We start from the raw sequence: 19,870 nt of genomic DNA, 5'->3' as shown, positions 1-19,870 counted from the left end.
CTTAACAATAGACATAATTTGCACTTACCCCAATTACTTCTAAAGATAGGTATATTATTTGCAATTCTACGCTTTTACTCCAGAACCTTCCCAAAAAAACAGTCCGCCAATGAAATGGAAAAACAACATGGGAGATAACTTTGCAATCCCCCCGCATCATTTTCCCGAAGATAGCACACCAAATTCAGCCATCTTTAAGCACGAAGACTAAAGACAAGTTTCTCATTCCCTAGAGATACATCTTTATAAAATTGAATAGTGGTCTGAGACAAGGATGATTAGCTTTAATGATTCAAAACAAGTAATATTTTTTTAACCCGATGATAGGTGCCAAGTGAACACCCAAGTTTAATTTTCAAAAATGAAATATGAACCTGAAAAGAGAGTCAACGAGATTTGTCTATTAGGGATTAATTTGTTCATCGATCTTTCTTGGAATTACCAATTAATTTAGTTTTTTTCTTAATAATGTACAAGAAGTTGTTTTACTCTATTGCCTGAAAGCAGTAATATTAAGATTTGAACTTTTACTTTTTCTCTTTTTAGCCCCCCCCCCTCTTGTCTATCTTTCTACCTCTTTTTTTCATCTGACTTTTTTTGGTTTCAATTCCATCTCTATGTATTTCTTTACTTTTGCATAAACTTGTCTTTGCGACTTTCAATACTTTTTTTCCTTTGTTGAAAAGTAGTATTTTGTCGTACATGGATATAAAAGTGATATCTAAAGTTTTTGAATAGTTGTTCTATAGTTTATAAACCAGTTTTGTAATATATATATATTTTTGGATATGAATGTGATATCTTGAGCTCTGCCTCTTTGTTGTATTATTTAGAAACCAGTTTTAATGCATATTACGTTTTCTATATTAGTTTTTACTCTATAGGTGTTAAAAATTGATTTAAAAGAATGAAAATTCCTATAAAAGTATCCACTTTCCTTCTTGTGATCTATTGTTCATGTACCTTTTTTACTTATATAATGTTGTACCATCCAAGAAGATTAAAAAAATTTTGAGTAAAGATGATCTCCTCGAGGATCACTCGTCCCTTACCAAACCTATGAAATGAACCATACGCCATAATACTTGACGCTCAAAGATTTATTCTTATATATTATATTAAAACAGAATCAATAGAATCTAATAACATACTAAGTAAATTACTAATTTAAATACTGTAATTGTTTTCAATTTTATTGATCTTTTTTACTAGCTATATTTTTAATAAACTTTGTGACTCTTTAAGTGCAAATGCAAATTTAAACTCCCTTTGAAGACCCAAACATAATTTTAAATTTTATGAAGAAAGTAAATATTTTATTCCTATATTGAAGGCTTCAGGCACTTGAAGGTATCTGATATACCAGTATTCTATTCCCCGGTTTTGACAATTTGAGGTTTCAAATGCCTTTTCTACATTCTTTTGATGTAGTCACAAAAAGAATATTATGGAAAAACGTCCCCATAAACATCTTTCCAGATAGAAGTGCAACGCTGGATACAACTCTTCCTCAATAACTCGGTTCTTGGCATTCCTCGCTTAGATAGTTGGATTTATATCCTTACCTTAGTGTCTGCCATGATGGTTGAATAAAGGGAAGAAAATGTGAGTGAGCACGTTTGAGGGAGGAGAATTCATGTAGCATTAGAAAAAAGTCATCGACACTACTGCAAACCTTTCATTCAGAGGGTAGAGCTAGTCATTTGTAGAGGTGCAGCTCACCTTGTTTTCCCTATTCTTGATCTTTTAGAGTTGTACTATGAGTGTCTTAGGGAATTACGCATATAGAAGATATTTTTATCTTCTCTGATACAGGACTCTGAAAGTGGAATAATTGGGATGGATGGAAGATGATTTTTGCAGCAAAAAGTCACTCAGAAAAAGTCCTTCTTTGGCAGGAGTAATTTCTACTAATTTATTTTTTTTTGAATCTTTGTGGATTTTACGAAATTATTTTGAAAAAACTAAACAAAACACCCGAATAAAAGATCAAAAGATGGAAGGTTAATCCTTTTTATAGGAAGTTACAATCTTTTAAATAATGTCTTAGAAACGTTATAGTAGAACATAATATAGAATATATATTATTTATATAAACTGTTTTCTGAATAAAACAACTAATTGGTAAAAACGCAAGATATTACTTTCAAATTCAAAAATATAGATTGTAAAAAACTGGATCCTAACCTATAGAATAATTAGCTAAAAACTGTATATATCACTTTTATATCCACGCATGACCAAATAATGTTTTTTTAACAAAGGACAAAAAGGTATTGAAAAACACAAAGACGAAGTTATTTAGAACTACAAAAAAGAAAGAGATAGCAAAGAGACAATACAGAGGCAAATACAAAAGAGGCAAAGTAATAAAAAAGAATTCAAATCAACGAAAAACACGCAGTACTGAGTGTAAGGAAAAATATTTAAAATGAAAAGAGAATTTTCTCTCTGATTTAGACTTCCCCTTCCTAACTTTCTATCTGTAAACTATTGTTTTTAAGTGCTTCGAATAAGCTTCTCATTACAAATGCTTGGCTCATGTGTTTTAGGATTGTTTTTTTGTATAGATTTGGACCTAAATGGCAGACACTGGTATTTACAGCTAAAAAAGGGGAGGCAGCGATATAGCCCCCCTTCCCCCTGTATAAAATAGTTTCTGTTCGTTTTAATTTTCAATGCTGCTTTTCACTTTTAGTAGAAATTAATTTTTCTTTTTATTTTATAGCTTGCAAACATCAATGCTAAGATTGTAATTTGATATAAAATTGTTAATCTCCAATCCTGCCAGGATAACCACTTTTAATCTCCATGAAAATCCCCCCCCCCCCCATTGAAAATTCCTTCTGTGTGAATAATTTCTCCACGAGAAGTTCACACAAGCTTAATTTTTCTTCTCCTCTAGAAGTTTTCTCCAGGCCATTCTATCCACGCAATAATCTCTTCTTGACAATTACCTCTAGAAAATTTTCTTTGCTTTCATATACTTTTTATTTTATATCTGATCATTGTTTAGATGCTCTCAGGATTCTCCTTTTCCTTCTTGAAGAAATTTTTCCGAGTTATTATCTCCCCCACCCGCCCATAGAAACTCCCCCTGAACATCAGTCATATATTAACAAATAATAAATACTATAGATAGAAAAGTGAAAAATAGTACTTTTTATCTGGCTTCCCAACCACACAAAATTCCCTTCCCCTATAAGAAAATTCCTCAATGTAAAAATCATTTTTCCTATCCTCCCCCAAGAAAAATCTCACCCCCCCCCCACAAAAATATGTCTATAAAGTAATTTAAGTAATTTTGATTGCACTAGACCTTTAAAGTCCCAAATGGTGATACCTTCTCCCATTGAACTATTGGGGGTCAAATAATCCTAAAAAAAATTGTGTATTGACCTTTCAACTATGTTGAATAAAATGGCTATTCCAATATTTTTATAAGATGTTTATTGGTGGTGGGAAAATAGAGAAGTGGTTGGGGGGGGATCTAGCTGTTTTGCAGTGTATTTGATCAGTTAAAAAGGAAACTAGGACTTATGATTTACAATCAAATGAACTCATAGAAATAAAAATATTTCTAATATACTTTCTTTTTAGAAAAGTACAAATTATGTTATTTTCTTCAAAGAGGATGCAAATTTGCATTTGCATTTAAAGAGTCTGATACTTTACAAGAAATACAGTTAAGAATACAACTCGAATAACATCAAAATTGGTTTTTAAGTTATATTGACACTATAAGTATAGACCCCCTTGATTTTTGATATTATAATATATATAATAGTTATATTATATATATATATATATATATATATATATATATATATATATATATATATATATATTATATATATATATATATATATATATATATATATATATATATATATATATATATATATATATATATATATATATATATTCTATATATATATATATATATATATATATATATATATATATATATATATATATATATATATATATATATATATATATATATATATATTATATTATATTATAATATATATAATATATAATAGTCTTTATTTTCATCGTTTAGCTGGGGTAGGGGATGCCTAATAGTAAAGAAGTTCATTTTTACCCACCATTTTTGAACTCTTCTTAGATTTTACAACGTTATTTTAGAAAAATAACATACCCAATAATAATACCCAAATAATAGATCCAATAATGGAAGTTTAATATTTTGTTTTGGAAGCTATATTCTTAAAAATAATATTTTAGAACGTAAAGAGTAAAACATGTTATAGAAAACATTTTATATAGGTTCCTAAAATGTAGAATTTTATCACATTAAAAGGACACTAAAACTTTTAATTTCCGTTCGAAGAAAACCTCTGGCATTATTTTCGGACCACTGGGTCGATCTCAAGATATCACTTTCATATTCAAAATTATACATTGTATTAAAAAAGGTTTCTAAACTATAGAAAAGGTAGGTAAAAACAGAAAGTTTCATTTTCATATCCACGTGCAACAAAATATTTTTTTTTAACAAATGACCAAAAATCATTGAAAGTTGCAAAGACAATGTTAGTCAGAAGTAACAAAAAGGTACAGATAATAGAAATAAAAATAAATAGGGAAAGAGGGCTCGGGTCTTAAGAAAAAATAGAGAAAGAAAGAAATTTGTATTTTTAAATAAAGTGGAAATATTAATATAGACTTTGTTATGCTATAGATTAAAAAAACTTCTTCTAAAGTATTATGAGCATCATATTATATCTAAAAAATGAATATTGAGTAAAAGGAGTTACATTAACAATTAAACAGAAAATGTTAATTTTCAAAACAAACTGTTTTTGTTTCAACAAACGTAAGGAGCAACAATAAAACTTAAAATGAACTGGAATTATAATGTATATGAGGCGTTTGTCTCCTCTTCAATACCTCGCTCTTTACGCCAAAGTTCGAGTTTTGTTCCAATTCCTTAAGAATAACCCTTGAATAACCCCTGAATTGTCCTATACAAATTGTAATATTTGGTCCTTAAAGTTTTAACAATTTGTTTATTTATTACAGTAACAAAATTGAAAACATGTCAGATATATTTTTTTTTCAGAAAAGTGCAAATTATGCTTTTGTCTTAAAGGGGGTGTAAATTTGCATTTGCATTTAAAGAGTCACACAGTTTACCAGAATTACAGTTAATAAAAGAGATCAAATAAAATCAAAATTGATTTTTAAGTTATTTTAACAACATAAGTAGATTCTCTTTATTTTTGATAATATAATATACATGGATGAATCTTTGTGTGCCATGTATTTTGGCTTGAGGTTCATCGTGTAGCTGGAAGAAGGTTCTGGAAAGTTCAGTTTTGTTCACCGTTATTTAACTCTTCCTAGATTTTACTACGTAATTTTAGAAAAGTGAAAAAGATAGTCTAAATAATAGATCAGAAAATGGAAGCTTAACACTTTATTTTTCAAAGTTATATTTTTTAAATAGTATTATTCATCTTATAGAGCAAGAAATACAATAGAAAATATAATCTGTATAGAAACCCATTTTTAAATGTAGAATAAATAGGTAAAAACATAAAACATAACTTTCATGCTCAAAAATAACCATTTTGTAAATACAGGTTTCTTAACTGCAGAAAGAGTAGGTAAAAACTCAAGATACTATTTTTTTATCCACGTACAGTAAAATACTGTTTTTGTTTTAAACAGAAGACCAGAAAATTAATAAAAGTTGCAAAGACGATTATACTCAGAAGTGACGATAATGGTAAAGAGAGTAGAGATAAACAGAAATTGGGAGAAAGAGTAGGTGTCTAAGAAAAAATAAAGAGGAAGAGGAAGATTAGTATTTTTAAATAAATTGGAAGTCTTAATATTGGTGTGGTCAAGCTATAGAGTAATTAAATAAAAAAAACAAGTTTTTTCAACTGAAAGTAAGGAGTAACATCAAAACTTAAAACGCACAGAAAATACTTCGTATATGAAAGAGGCTGCTTCCTCATCAACGCCCCGCTCTTTACACAAAAGTTTGACTCTTTCTCTCAGTTCTTCTTTCTAAAACAGTAAAAAACTTTAGCGTAAAGAGCGGGGCGTTGATGAGGAAGCAACCTCTTTCATATACGAAGTAATTTCTGTGCGTTTTAAGTTTTGATGTTACTCCTTACTTTCAGTTGAAAAAACTTGTTTTTTTTATTTAATTTCTGAACGTTTTTGAATCAATGCATGTTTTGATTTTGGCTCTCCGCAGAGGAATAATCAAAACGAAATTTGGATATTTTCTTTTTTTGGCTCAATGGCTTTCTCATAATTTTTTACGAATGATTTTGAGAAAAAAAGAGCGGGGGACGAAGCCTAGTTGCCCCCCGATTTTTTGGTTAATTAAAAAGGCAACTAGAACTTTTAATTTTTTACGAATCTTTTTATTAGTAAAAGATTTACGTAACTTATAAATTAGCTTACGTAAAGAACTTTTGTATTCTTATGTTTTTATTACATATATGAGGGGATTCGCCCCATCGTCAGTACCTCGCTCTTTACACTAAAGCTTAAATTTTATCCCAATTCATTGAGAATGACCCCCTGAATCACAAAAGCCGTAGAATAAGTAGTTGAAATTACCGAAAATACTTTAGCGTAAAGAGCGAGGTATTAGAAGGAGGTGAGCCCCTCATATGGGTAATAATTTCTTTTTGTTTTAAGTTTTATTGCTGTTCCTTACTTCAAGCTGAAAAAGCTTTTTCACTTTTATTTTTTAATTGTTTTTTTTTTTTAAATAATACTAGTAAATCCTGCTCTCCCTTCATGGAAATTTTCTTCTCCCATTACAAATTCTCGAATGAAAGTTCCCCCAGCATATCCCCCTCTCCTCAACCCCTCCCCCAAACCAAAAAAATCCTCCTGAAAACGCCTGTATACTTCCCAATAACCATTACTATATGTAAGCACAGGTCAAAGTTTGTAACTTGTTGCCCCTCCCACGGGGACTGTGGGGGAGTAACTCTTCCCCAAAGACATAGTTATAAGGTTTTTCGACTACGCTGAATAAAATGGCTATCTCAGAATTTTGATCTGACAAGTTTGGGAAAATAATTAGCGTGGGAGGGGGCCTAGGTGCCCTCCAATTTTTTTGGTCACTTTAAAAGGGCACTAGAACTTTTCATTTCCGTTAGAATGAGCCCTCTTGCAACATTTTAGGACAACTGGGTCGATACGATCAACCCTGGGAAAAAAAAACAAAAAAAACAACAAAAAAACAAAAAAACAAATAAACACGCATCCGTGATCTGCCTTCTGGCAAAAAATACAAAATTCCACATTTTTGTAGATAGGAGCTCGAAACTTCTACAGTAGTGTTCTCTGATACGCTGAATCTGATGGTGTGATTTTCGTTAAGATTCTATGTCTTTTAGGGGGCGTTTCCCCCTATTTTCTAAAATAACGCAAATTTTCGCAGGCTCATAACTTTTGATGGGTAAGACTAAACTTGATGAAACTTATATATTTAAAATCAGCATTAAAAGGCGATTCTTTTTATGTAGCTATTGGTATCAAAATTCCATTTTTTAGAGTTTTGGTTACTATTGAGCCGGGTCGCTCCTTACTACAGTTCGTTACCACGAACTGTTTGAAAATATATCTTGTAAAATATTATATAGAAATAAATAAGTATCAACTGAAAATACACAATATTGAGTGAAATGAGTTACTCTAACATTTAATATGAATTAAATACGTAAAAATTAGTTTTTCATCTGAAAGTAATAAGCAACATTAAAACTTAAAGTAAACAAAATTATTACGTTAATGAGTGGGTTTGCCCCTTCATTAATACCTAGATCTCTACGCTAAATTTCGAAATTTGTTTAAATCCTTTAAGAATGACCCCTGAATCACAAAGGCTGTTTAATTAGAGTAAATAGCTCTTTTGAAAGTACTAAAAAACTTTAGCGTCATTTAGAAAGTGGCAGTACCTCTCCTGTATGAAATAGTTTGTTATTGCTTTAGGTATTACTGCTGTTTTTTGGTCCTTTGATTTGAACTAAATCCAGCATGCTCAAAAAGTTGGTTGTAACTCGTCAAGGTTCTCTGCCATAGAGTAAGACTGAGCCGAACAATCCCTTAAATATGCCCATCTTCGTAGGACGAGTTACAGGAAGGATGTAATTGACATTCTTCATGACTACTTTTTGTTTGGCTCAGGTTGATATTGAATCCAACCTTTCAAGCTTGTTCTCTCATAACTGCAAGCACTGCTCGAAGTTCTTCGAAGTTGTTTGTCATGAGCGCTAAATCTTCAGCGAATTCAACATCACTTAAAATTCTGTCACAAAACATAAAGCAAATGTTCTGTTGAATAGCGGTCTTCATCATAACGTAGTAAAACATATAATTTATTAGACATAATTAAATAGTTCAGTAGCCACGATACATCCCTGATAAACCCTAGTAAGAAAGCAAAAAGGCTCGGTTTGATGAAATTCTTGAGCTTCAATTACTCCAACGTTCCTAAGGGAGCCAATAGACTATTTTCTTAAGAGTTACCTAGAGTAAAAGAATGTATCTATAGATATATGTTACTTTGAAACAATCAGTACAAGAGCCAATAGTGAAAAAATGGGCCAAAAATGTCTAGAGTTTGATGGGATGTAAGAACTGCACTATTTTAGATAATTATAATCAAACTTGTGGATCGTTCCATCCATTTAAGCTATAAAGATAACAAGCAGTTCAAATTGAGAATTTTAATTTTGATATTGAAAAATTTTAGGACTTTTTAGAGGATTTCTATGGTACAACTGTCAAAATGATAAGTGTGAACGGTTGAATATACCTACCTGGGTATGGTATAGAAATACACCATACAAACTTTTAGTTTATTTCTAAGAAAATAGAATAGTCATGGTTTAAAATTGTCTACGCTTCAATCGTTGGAATAATTAGAGTGTCACGTTGTTACATGATCACTCTGAAGACAATGGCTATTATGATTATAAGCTAACTAATTTTCGGCTTTTATAGAAAATGAATATTTATTTCGTGATATTACAGTGAATAGTATTTTGAATCATGTAAGTTTCGGATTTTACAGAATCTAACACGTATTATTTTACGATATTATTTTAGCAAAGTAACAAAGGCACCCGAATAATTGATCAGAAAATAGAAGGTTAATACCTTCTTTTTTATAGGAATATTACATTATTGAAAACAACATTGCAGGGAGTGACTATTGAGTAAAACCTGCTATAGAATATACATTATGTCTAAAAACAGGTTTATAAACTATAGAACAAAAAGATAAGGACTCCTGATATCTTATTCATATTCAAAAATATATATTGCATGAAATCAGGTTTCAAACAGTATAGAACAAGTAGTAAAAATGCATTATGTCTCTTTTATTTCTGTGTTCGACGAAATGTGCAAAAACAAAAACGAGGAAATGTTGAAAAAACAATGAAGTAAAGTCATAAGTAATAAAGATTATGTTAATAAGAAAAAAAACAAATTAACAAAAAGAAACTCTGGCTGCTTGAAAAGAGCTCTACTGAATCAAAGACGAGCAGGAAAAAAGTCATATAATCTTCCAGGCGTAAAACTACCAAAAATTCCCTCAATAAATAAATAAAACCAAAAACAAAAGGATATTAGAATAAAAAACCGAGTTAAACTAAAAACAAGCAGAAATTAATATGATTAGGCCCGGCAACCTTCAAGCCATCTAAACTGTAGACATAATTTGTAATTTGTACTTACCACGATTCCATCTTAAGACCAGAAAATAATTTGTACTTTACTGATAAATATATATATATATATATATATATATATATATATATATATATATATATATATATATATCAAACTCCAAACTTGCTCCAAACTACAGCAAACTTGCTGTAGTGGAATCAAACTCCTATGTAAAAAATGTAAAATTTGCATTTTCATGAAAAGAAGAATCATTCCCACCAAAAATTGTTTTTGAGAACTCTTTAAAAAGCTAAAAATTCTTTTTCGCCCTGCTGTCTTTATCATTTCTATTACTTATGACTTTACTTCACTGTTTTTTCAACATTTCCTCGTTTTTTGTTTTCGTACATTTCGTCGAACACAGAAATAAAAGAGGCATATTGGATTTTTACTACTTGTTCTATACTGTTTGAAACCTGTTTTTATGCAATATATATTTTTGAATATTAACAAGATATCAGAAGTCCTTACCTTTTTTTTTCTATAGTTTATAAGCCTGTTTTTAGACATAATGTATGTTCTATAGCAGGTTTTACTCAATAGTCACTCCTTGCAAATTTGTTTTCAATAATGTAATATTCCTATAAAAAAAGGTATTAACCTTCAATTTTCTGATCAATTATTAAAATGCTTTTGTTTCTTGGCTAAAATAATATCGTAAAATACTACGTGTTAGATTCTGTAAAAACCGAAATTTACATGTTTCAATATGCTATTCACTGTAATATCGAAATAAAAATTCCTTTTTGAGCACCAATGATAGAGCACCTCTACACAAGACTAACTCTACCCTCTAAGTGAAAGGTTTTTAGTAGTGTCGATGACTTTTTTCTAATACTAAATGAATTTTCCTCCCTTAAACGTGCTCTCTCACATTTTCTCTCCTTCATTCAGCCATCATGGCAGACCCTAAGGTAAAGACATCGATTCAATTATATAAACGAGGAATGCTAAGAACCTTGAGGAAGAGCTGCATCCGGCGTTGCACTTCTATCTGGAACGATGTTCATGGGGACGTTTTTTTCCAGAATTTTCTTTTTGTGACTACTTCAGAAGAATGTAGAACAGGTATTTAAAACCTCAAGTTGTCAAAACCGGGGAATAGAATACTGGTATATCAGATTCCATTAAGTGCCTGAAGCCTTGAATATAGGAAAAAAATATTTGTTTTCTTCATAAAAGTAAAAATTATGTTCAGGTCTTCAAAGGGAGTTTGAATTTGCATTTGAATTTAAAGAGTCACAAAGTTTATTTCAAAATATAGCTTGTAAAAAAGATCAACAAAATTAAAAACAATTACAGTAACTAATTTAGTAATTTACTTAGTATGTTATTAAACTCTTTTGATTCTGTTTTAATATAATATATAAGAAAAAATGTTTGAGCGTCAAGTATTATGGTTTGTCGTTCATTTTATAGGTTCGGAAAGGGACGAGTGATCCTCAAGGAGATCATCTTTACACAAAATTTTTTTAATTTCCTTGGATAGTGCAACATCATTTTGAATAAGTATAAAGGTATATTAACAATAGATCACAAGAAAAAAAGTTGATACTTTTATAGGAATTTACATTCTTATAAATCATTTTTTAGAACCTATAGAGTAAAAACTAATATATAAAGCATAATATACATTAAAACTGGTTTTTATATAATACAACAAAGAAGCAGAACTCAAGATATAGCTTTCATATCCAAAAATATATACATTACAAAACTGGTTTCTAAACTATAGAACAACTAGTCAAATACTCTAGATATCACTTTTATATCCATGTACGACAAAATACTGCTTTTCAACGAACGACAAAAAAGTATTGAAAGCTGCAAAGACATGTTTATTCAAAAGTAAAGAAATATATAGAGATGGCATTGAAACAAAAATAGTCAGACAAAAAAAGAGGTAGAAAGGCAGACAAGGGGGGGGGGGGGGCTCTAAAAAAGAGAAAAAGTAAATGTTCAAATCTTAATATTACTGTTTTCAGGCAATAGAGTAAAACAACTTCTTGTGCATTATTAAGAAAAAATACAACTAAAAAGAAGGGTAGTTCCAAGAAAGATTGATGGAAGAATTAAGCCCCAATAGACAAATCTCGTTGACTCTCCTTTCAGGTTCAAATTTCGTTTTTGAAAATTAAACTTCTGTATTCACTTGGCACCTTTCATTGGGTTAAAAAAAGATCACATGTTTTGAAGCATTAAAGCTAATCATCCCTGTATCAGGCCACTATTCAATTTTATAAATATGTATTTCTAGGGAATGAGAGACTTGTTTCGAGTCTTCGTGCTTAAAGATGGCCGAATTTGTTGGGCAATCTGTGGGAAAGTGAGGGAGGGGGCTTGCAAAGTTATCTCCCATGTTATTTGTCCCATTCATTGGTGGACTGTTTTTTTTTTGGGGAAGGTTCTGGAGTAAAAGCGTAAAAGTGCAAATTAAATACCTGTCTTTAGAAGGAATTGGGGTAAGTGCAAATTATGTCTATTGTTCAGAAGCCATGAGGGTCCCAACTGGCGATGCTTTCTCCCAGTGAACTATTGGGGGTAAAGTAATCTTCAAAACATGGTGTATTGATCTTTCAACTACGTTGAATAAAATGGCTATTCCAATATTTTTATAAGATGATTTTTGGTGGTGGGGAAATAGAGACGTGGTTGGGGGGGGGTTCTAGCTGTTCCACAATATAACTAGGGCTTATGATTTGAAATCGAATGAGCTCATAAAAGTGAAAATATTTCAACTATGCTTTCTTTTTAGAAAAGAACAAATTATGTTATTTTCTTCAAAGAGGGGGCAAATTTGGATTTGCACTTAAAGAGTCACATAGTTTACAAGAAGTACAGTTAACAATACAACTCGAATATCATCAAAATTAAGTAGACCCCCTTGATTTTTGATAATTTAATATACAGGAATGAATCTTCCTTTGTCAAGTACTATGTCTTGATTTTCATCGTTTAGATGGGGTAGGGGATGGCTAATACTAAAGAAGTTTATTTTTACCCACCATTTTTGAACTTTTCCTAGATTTTACGACGTTATTTTAGAAGATTAAAAAGGTGCCCAAATAATAGATCCCAAAATGGAAGGTTAACATTTTGTTTTGGAAGTTACATTCTTAAAAATAACATTTTAGAACGTAAAGAGTAAAAAAATATTATAGAAAACATATTATATAGGTTCCTAAAATGTAGAATTTTATCACATTAAAAGGGGACTAAAACCTTTAATTTCTGTTCCATGAAGACCTCTCGCATTATTTTCGGACCACTGGGTCGATCTCAAGATATCACTTTTATTTTCAAAATTATACATTGTACTGTCAAAAAGGTAAAAACAGAAGGTATCATTTTCATATCCTCGTGCAACAAAATATTATTTTTTTTTAACAAAAGACCAGAAAATTATAGAAATTTGCAAAGAAAATGATAGTCAGAAGCAAAAAAAGGTACAGATAATAGAAATAAAGATAAATAGGGAAAGAGAGCTCGGGTCTTTTCAGAAAAAGAAATTTGCATTTTTAAATAAAGTGGAAATCTTAATATTGAATTTGTCATGCTATAGATTAAAAACACTGCTTCTAAAGTATTATGAGTATCATATTATATCTAAAGTATCAATATTGAGTGAAAGGAAATACATTAACAGTTAAATAAAAAATGTTAATTTTCAAAACAAACCGTTTTTTTTTTAACAAAAGTAAGGAGCAACAATAAAACTTAAAACGAACAGGAATAATAATGTATATGAGGCGTTTTTCTCCTCTTCAATACCTCGCTCTTTACGCCAAAGTTTGAATTTTGTTCCGATTCCTTAAGAATAACCCATTAATAACCCCTGAATTGTCCTAAACATATGCCTATATTTGTTCCTTAAAGTTTTAACAATTTCTTTATTTATTACAAAAGTGAAAACATTTCAGATATACTTTCTTTTCAGAAAAGTTTAAATTATTTTTTTGTCTTAAAGGGGGTGCAAATTTGTATTTGCACTTAAAGATCATACAGTTTACAACAATTACAGTTAATAAAAGAGATCAAATAAAATCAAAATTAATTTTTAAGTTATTTTAACAGCATATGTAGATTCCCTTTATTTTTGATAATATAATATGCATGGATGAATCTTTGTGTGCCATGTATTTTTGCTTGAGGTTCATCGTGTAGCTGGAAGGAGGAATGCCTGATCCTAAGGAAGTTCAGTTTTGCTCACCATTTTTTAACTCTTCCCAGATTTTGCTAAGTAATTTTAGAAAATTAAAAAAGATAGTCTAAATAATAGATCAGAAAATGGAAGCTTAACGCTTTATTTTTCAAGATATATTTTTAAAATAACATTATACATCTTATAGAGCAAGAAATACAATAGAAAATATAATATGTATAAAAACTCGTTCTTAAACTGTAGAATAAATAGGTAATGAGATAAATCATAAGCTTCATACTCAAAAATAAGCATTTTATAAAAACAGGGTTCTTAACTGCAGAAAAAGTAGGTAAAAACTCAAGATACTTTTTTTTTATTCCTTTACAGTAAAATACTGTTTTTTTTAAACAGAGGACCAGAAAATTACTGACAGTTGCAAAGACGATTATACTCAGAAGTGACAAAATGGTAAACAGAGTAGAGATAAACAGAAATTGGGAGAAAAAGCAGGTGTCTAAGAAAAATAGAGAGGAAAAGAGATTAGCATTTTTAAATAAATTGGAAATCTTAATATTGGCGTGTTCAAGCTATAGAGTAAATATATAACTCCTAAGAGGACATACCTCCTAAAAGCCATAGAATCTTAACGAAAATTACAGAATCATATTCAGTGTGTCAGAAAACCCTATTGTAGAAGTTTCAAGCTCCTATCTACAAAAATGATGAATTTTGTATTTGGTACCAGAAGCCAGATCACAGGTGCTTGTTTATTTGTTATTTGTTTTTTTTTGCTTTTTCCCCTAGGGGTGATCGTATCGACCCAGTGGTCCTAAAATGTCATGAGACGGCTCATTCTAAGGGAAACTAAAAGCTCTAGTTCCCTTTCACATTGGAGGGCATCTAGGCCCTCTCCCACTCTCATTTTTTCCTAAAGTCACCATATCAAAATTTTGAGATAGACATTTTGTTCAGCATAGTGAAAAAACCTTTGTCTTTGGGTTTTGTCTTTGGGTTTTGTCTTTGGGAACGAAAATGTCTTTGGGGACGACTTAATCCCCCACAGTCCCCAGGAGAGGGGCTGCAAGTTACAAACTTTGACCATTGTTTACATATAGTAATGGTTATTAGGAAGTGCAGCGACGTTTTCAGGGGGACTTTTTTGTGGCAAGGGAGGGGGGTTCAATGTGAAGGGGTTACGTATGAGGATTTTTCCATGGAGGAATTAATCATGAGGGAAGAGAGTTTCCACGAAGAAGGCGCAGGATTTTCTAGCATTATTAAAAAAAAAAATGAGAAAAAAAAAGAAAAGTTTTTTCAACTGGAAGTATGGAGCAGCATTAAAACTTAAAACGAGATTTTTTTTTCTATGTATATAAGGGGGTTCGTCTCCACCGCAATACCTAGCTCTTTACGCCCAAGTGTTTTTAGTAATTTCAACTATTTATTCAACGGCCTTTGTAATTCAGGGGTCATTCTTACAGAATTGGGACAAAATTCAAACTTTTGTGTACAGAGCAAGGTCCTGACGAGGGCAGGAACCCCCTCATGTACGTAATAAAATTATAAAAATATTGAAGTTCGCTAGGTATTCGTATAGTACAAGAAATTTTTCCTAGCAATCATCCCCCATAAAAACTCTCCCCTTGAAAATCTGTCATGTATTTCCAAAGAAACTAATATATTGAGAAAATTGAGAATCAGAACTACTTATCCAGCTTTCCAACCACACAAAATTCCCTTCCCCATTAGATAATTCCTCCATTTAAAATTTTCGAGTCTAATTTCCCTCGAGAAACCTACCCCTTTCGAATAATGTGTTCATAAAGTAATTAAAGTAAGTTTGACGGCACTAGATCTTTAAGATCCAAACTGGCAATGCCTACTCCCAGTGGACTGTTGGGGGTTAAGTAATCCTCAAAGACATGGTTATTATATCTTTTGACTCTTCCTTCTTTGTGAAAATTCTCCCCCCTCCCCCTGATAATAACTTCCACTTGAATGTTCTTAAGGTAAACAAAAAGTTCACCCTAGCTCAAATTCCTCTTCTCCTCTTAAAGTTTTCTCTGAACCATTTCATCTTCACAGAAAATTTCCCCCTTACACTTCCCTCTAAGAAATTCTCTTTAATTTCATATAGGTTTTATTTTATTTCTTATAGTTTCTGATATAATCACAGGAATCTCGTCATCCTTCTTGAATAAAATTATTCCAGTAAATATCCGCCCCGTAAGAAATTCCCATTTAAAAATTAGTCATACATTTCCAAATGAAAAAAAAAGTATATTTAGAAAAGTGATAAATAGTGCTACTTACCCGGCTGTCCAACAAGGAAAATTCTCTTCCTCCAAGAGAAAATTCCTCCATGTAAAAATTCTCCATTCTAGGCTCCCTACAAAAAAATAATCTCTTCCCCTCCCAAAAAAAATATATTTTTAAAGTAACTAAAGTAAGTGTTACAGCAATATGCCCTTAAAGTCCTAACTGATGATGCCTCCTCCAAGTAGATTTTGGAGGTCAAATCTTGCTAACAGACATGGTTATTACCAATTTGGACTATGTTGTACAAAATGGCTATTCCAAAATTTTGATAAAATAATTTTGAGGAAAAAAAATACGTAGGAGAGGGGGAAAAGCTAGGTACAAACTATCAAACAATTCTTGGTAACGAACTGTAGTAAGCAGCGACCTGTCTCAGTAATCACCGAAATCACCGAAGTTTATTCTTACCCATCAAAAGTTAAGAGCCTTAGAAAATTTGCCTTATTTTAGCAAATAGGGTGAAACACCCCTTAAAAGTTATTGAATCTTAACAAAAATCACATCTTCAGATTCTGTGAATTAGAAAACCTTACTGTAGAACTTTCAAGCTCCTATCTGCAAAAATGAGGAAATTTGTATTTTTTTTGCCAGAAGACAGATCACGGATGCGTGTTTATTTATTTATTTGTTTTGTTTTTTTTCCAAGGGGTGATGATATCGACCCAGTGGTCCTACAATGTCGTAAGAGGGCTCATTCTAACGAAAAATAAAAGTTCTAGTGCCCTTTTTAAGTGACCAAAAACATTGGAGAGAGTCTAGGCCCCCTCCCACGCTCATGGTTGTCCCAAAAACACCGGATCGAAATTCTGAGATAGCCATTTTGTTCAATATAGTCAAAAAACCTAATAATTAGATCTTTCTAGACGATTTAATCGTCTAGAGTCCCCGGAGAGGGGCTAAAAGTTACAAACTTTGACCATTGTTCACATATAGCAAGGGTTATTGGGAAGTATACAGACGTTTTCTGGGGGACTTTTTCGTGTCGAGAGGGGATGTGGGTTTGGGGAGGGGGTTACCTCGGAGGATCCTTCCATGGAGGAATTTATCATGAGGGAAGATAATTTCTATCATTATTTTAAAAAAAGAAAAAAAAATCAGCTGAAAGTAAGGAACTGCATTCAAACCTAAAAAGAACAGAAGTTATTACGTATATAAGGGTGTTTGTCTTCTCCACAATACCTCGCTCTTTAAGCTAAAGTTTCTTATTGTTCTAAGAATTAGTTGTGAGAAAGAGTCAAACTTTATCATAAAGAGCGAGGTGTTGAGGTGGGGACAATCCCTTTCATATGCGGAATAATTTCTGTTCGTTTTAAGATTTAGAGTCGCTCCTTACATGCAAAAATAAAAAAAAACTAGTTTTATTAACTGAAAGTAAGGAGCAACATTAAAACTTAAAACGAACAGAAATTACTCCGTGTATGAAAGGTGCTGTTTCCTTCTCCACGCCCCGCTCTTTACACTAAAGTTTTAATTGTTTTAAAAAGTAAAATTGTGGCAAAGAGTCAAACTTTTGCGTAAAGAGCGGGGCGTGGAGAAGGAAACAGCCCCTTTCATACACGGAGTGATTTCTGTTCGTTTTAAGTTTTAATGTTGCTCCTTACTTTCAGTTAAAAAAACTAGTTTTTTTTATTTAATTTCTGAACGTTTTTGAATTAATGCATGTTTTATTTTGGCTCTTCGCACATAAATTATTAAAATTAAATTTGCATATTAATTCTTTTTTTGGCTAAATGGCTTTCTCTTAGTTTTGATCAGACGATTTTGAGAAATAAGGGGTGGGGAAGGAGGCCTAGTTGACTTCCATTTTTTTGTTACTTTAAAAGGCAACTAGATATTTTAATTTTTAACGAACGTTTTTATTAGTAAAAATATACGTAACTTAAGAATTAACTTACGTAACAAACTTTTATATTTTTATATTTTTATTATGTATATAAGGGGGTTTGTCCCCTCGTTAAGACCTCGCTCATTACACTAAATCTTAAGTTTTGTCCCAATTCTCTAAGAATGACCCCTGAATCAGAAAGGCCGTAGAATAAATAGTTGAAATTACTAAAAATACTTTAGCATAAAGAACGAGGTATTTAGGAGGAGAAGAGCCCCTCATATACGTAATGATCTCTGTTCGTTTTAGTTCGTTTTAAGTTTTAATGCTACTCCTTACTTCCAATTGAAAAAACTTTTTCATGTTTATTTTTTCATTGTTATTTTTTATAGTAATGCTAGAAAATCCCGCGCCTTTTTCATTGAATTTCTCTTCCCCCAAGACATATTCCTCCAAAGAAAGATCCTCCGACATAGCCCCTCCCCTCAACCCCAGCCCCAAAACCCCAAAAAAATCCCCTTGAAAATGTCTGTACACTTCCCAATAGCCATTACTGTATGTAAACACTGTTCAAAGTTTGTAACTTGCAGCCCCTCCCCTAGGGACTGTGGGGGAGTAAGTCATTCCCAAAGACATGGGTATTATGGTTTTTGACTATTTGGAATAAAATGGCTATCTCAAAATTTTGATTCGTTGACTTTGGAAAAAAATGAGCGTGGGAGGGGGCCAAGGTGCCCTCCAGTTTTTTTGTCACTTAAAAAGGGCACTAGAACTTTTCATTTCCGTTAGAATGAGCCCTCTTGGGACACTCTAGGACCACTTGGTCGATACAATTACCCCTGGGGAAAAGAAAAAACAAAATAAAACACGCACCCGTGATTTGTCTTCTGGTAAAAAATACGAAATTCGACATTTTTGTAGATAGGAGCTTGAAATTTTTGATATAGGGTTCTCAGATACGCTGAATGCGATGGTGGGAATTTTGTTAAGATTCTATGACCTTTAGGGGGTGTTTTCCCCTATTTTCAAAAATAAGGAAAAATTTTTCAGGCTAATAAATTTTGATGACAAAGACTAAATTTGATGAAACTTATATATTGAAAATCAGCATAAAAAATCGCTTCTTTTGATGTATCTTTTAGCATTAAAATTTCGTTTTTTAGAGTTTCGTTTACTATTGAGCCGGGTCGCTCCTTGCTACAGTTCGTTACTACGAACTGTTTGATTAAATAAAAAAAAATAAGTTTTTTTTAGCTGAAACTAAGGAGTGACATTAAAACTTAAAACGAACGGAAATTACTTCGTATATGAAAGGGGCTGCTTCCTCATCAACGCCCCGCTCTTTACGCTAAAGTTTGACTCTTTCTCTCAACTCTGCTTTTTAAAACAGTAAAAAACTTTAGCGTAAAGAGCGGGGCGCTGATGAGGAAGCAGCCCCTTTCATATACGAAGTAATTTCTGTTCGTTTTAAGTTTTAATGTCGCTCCTTACTTTCAGCTAAAAAAACTTGTTTATTTTAATTAATTTTTGAATGTTTTTGAATCAATGCATGCTTTGATTTTGGTTCTCCGCAGAGGAATAATTAACACGAAATTTGCAAGTTAATTTTTTTTTTTTTTGGCTAAATGACTTTTTCTTAGTTTTGATCGAATGATTTTGAGAAAAAAAGAAACGGTGGAGGAAGCCTAGTTGCCCTGTGATTTTTTGGTTACTTAAAAAGGCAATTAGAACTTTTAATATTTTACGAATGTTTTTATTAGTAAAAGATAAACGTAACTTATAAATTAGCTTACGTAACGAACTTTTGTAATCTCATATTTTTATTACATATATGAGTTCTT

General features: G+C 31.5%; 1 long non-coding RNA gene across 1 annotated transcript in view; it reads left to right on the top strand.

Annotated features, from left to right (window-relative positions):
- The window catches only part of LOC136042301 (uncharacterized), a 57,388-nt gene that overhangs the window by 24,799 nt on the left and 12,719 nt on the right, over positions 1 to 19,870 (top strand). Inside the window, exon 4 of the long non-coding RNA XR_010621243.1 lies at positions 10,636 to 10,809. This is a non-coding gene — a long non-coding RNA (uncharacterized LOC136042301). The remainder of the gene's footprint in view (positions 1 to 10,635; positions 10,810 to 19,870) is intronic.

This window comes from Artemia franciscana, unplaced genomic scaffold, assembly GCF_032884065.1.
Source record: "Artemia franciscana unplaced genomic scaffold, ASM3288406v1 Scaffold_1052, whole genome shotgun sequence".
Classification (NCBI taxonomy): Eukaryota; Metazoa; Arthropoda; class Branchiopoda; order Anostraca; family Artemiidae; genus Artemia; species Artemia franciscana.
Note: the sequence above shows the minus strand (reverse complement) of the source record. Positions and strands in the feature narration are given on the sequence as shown.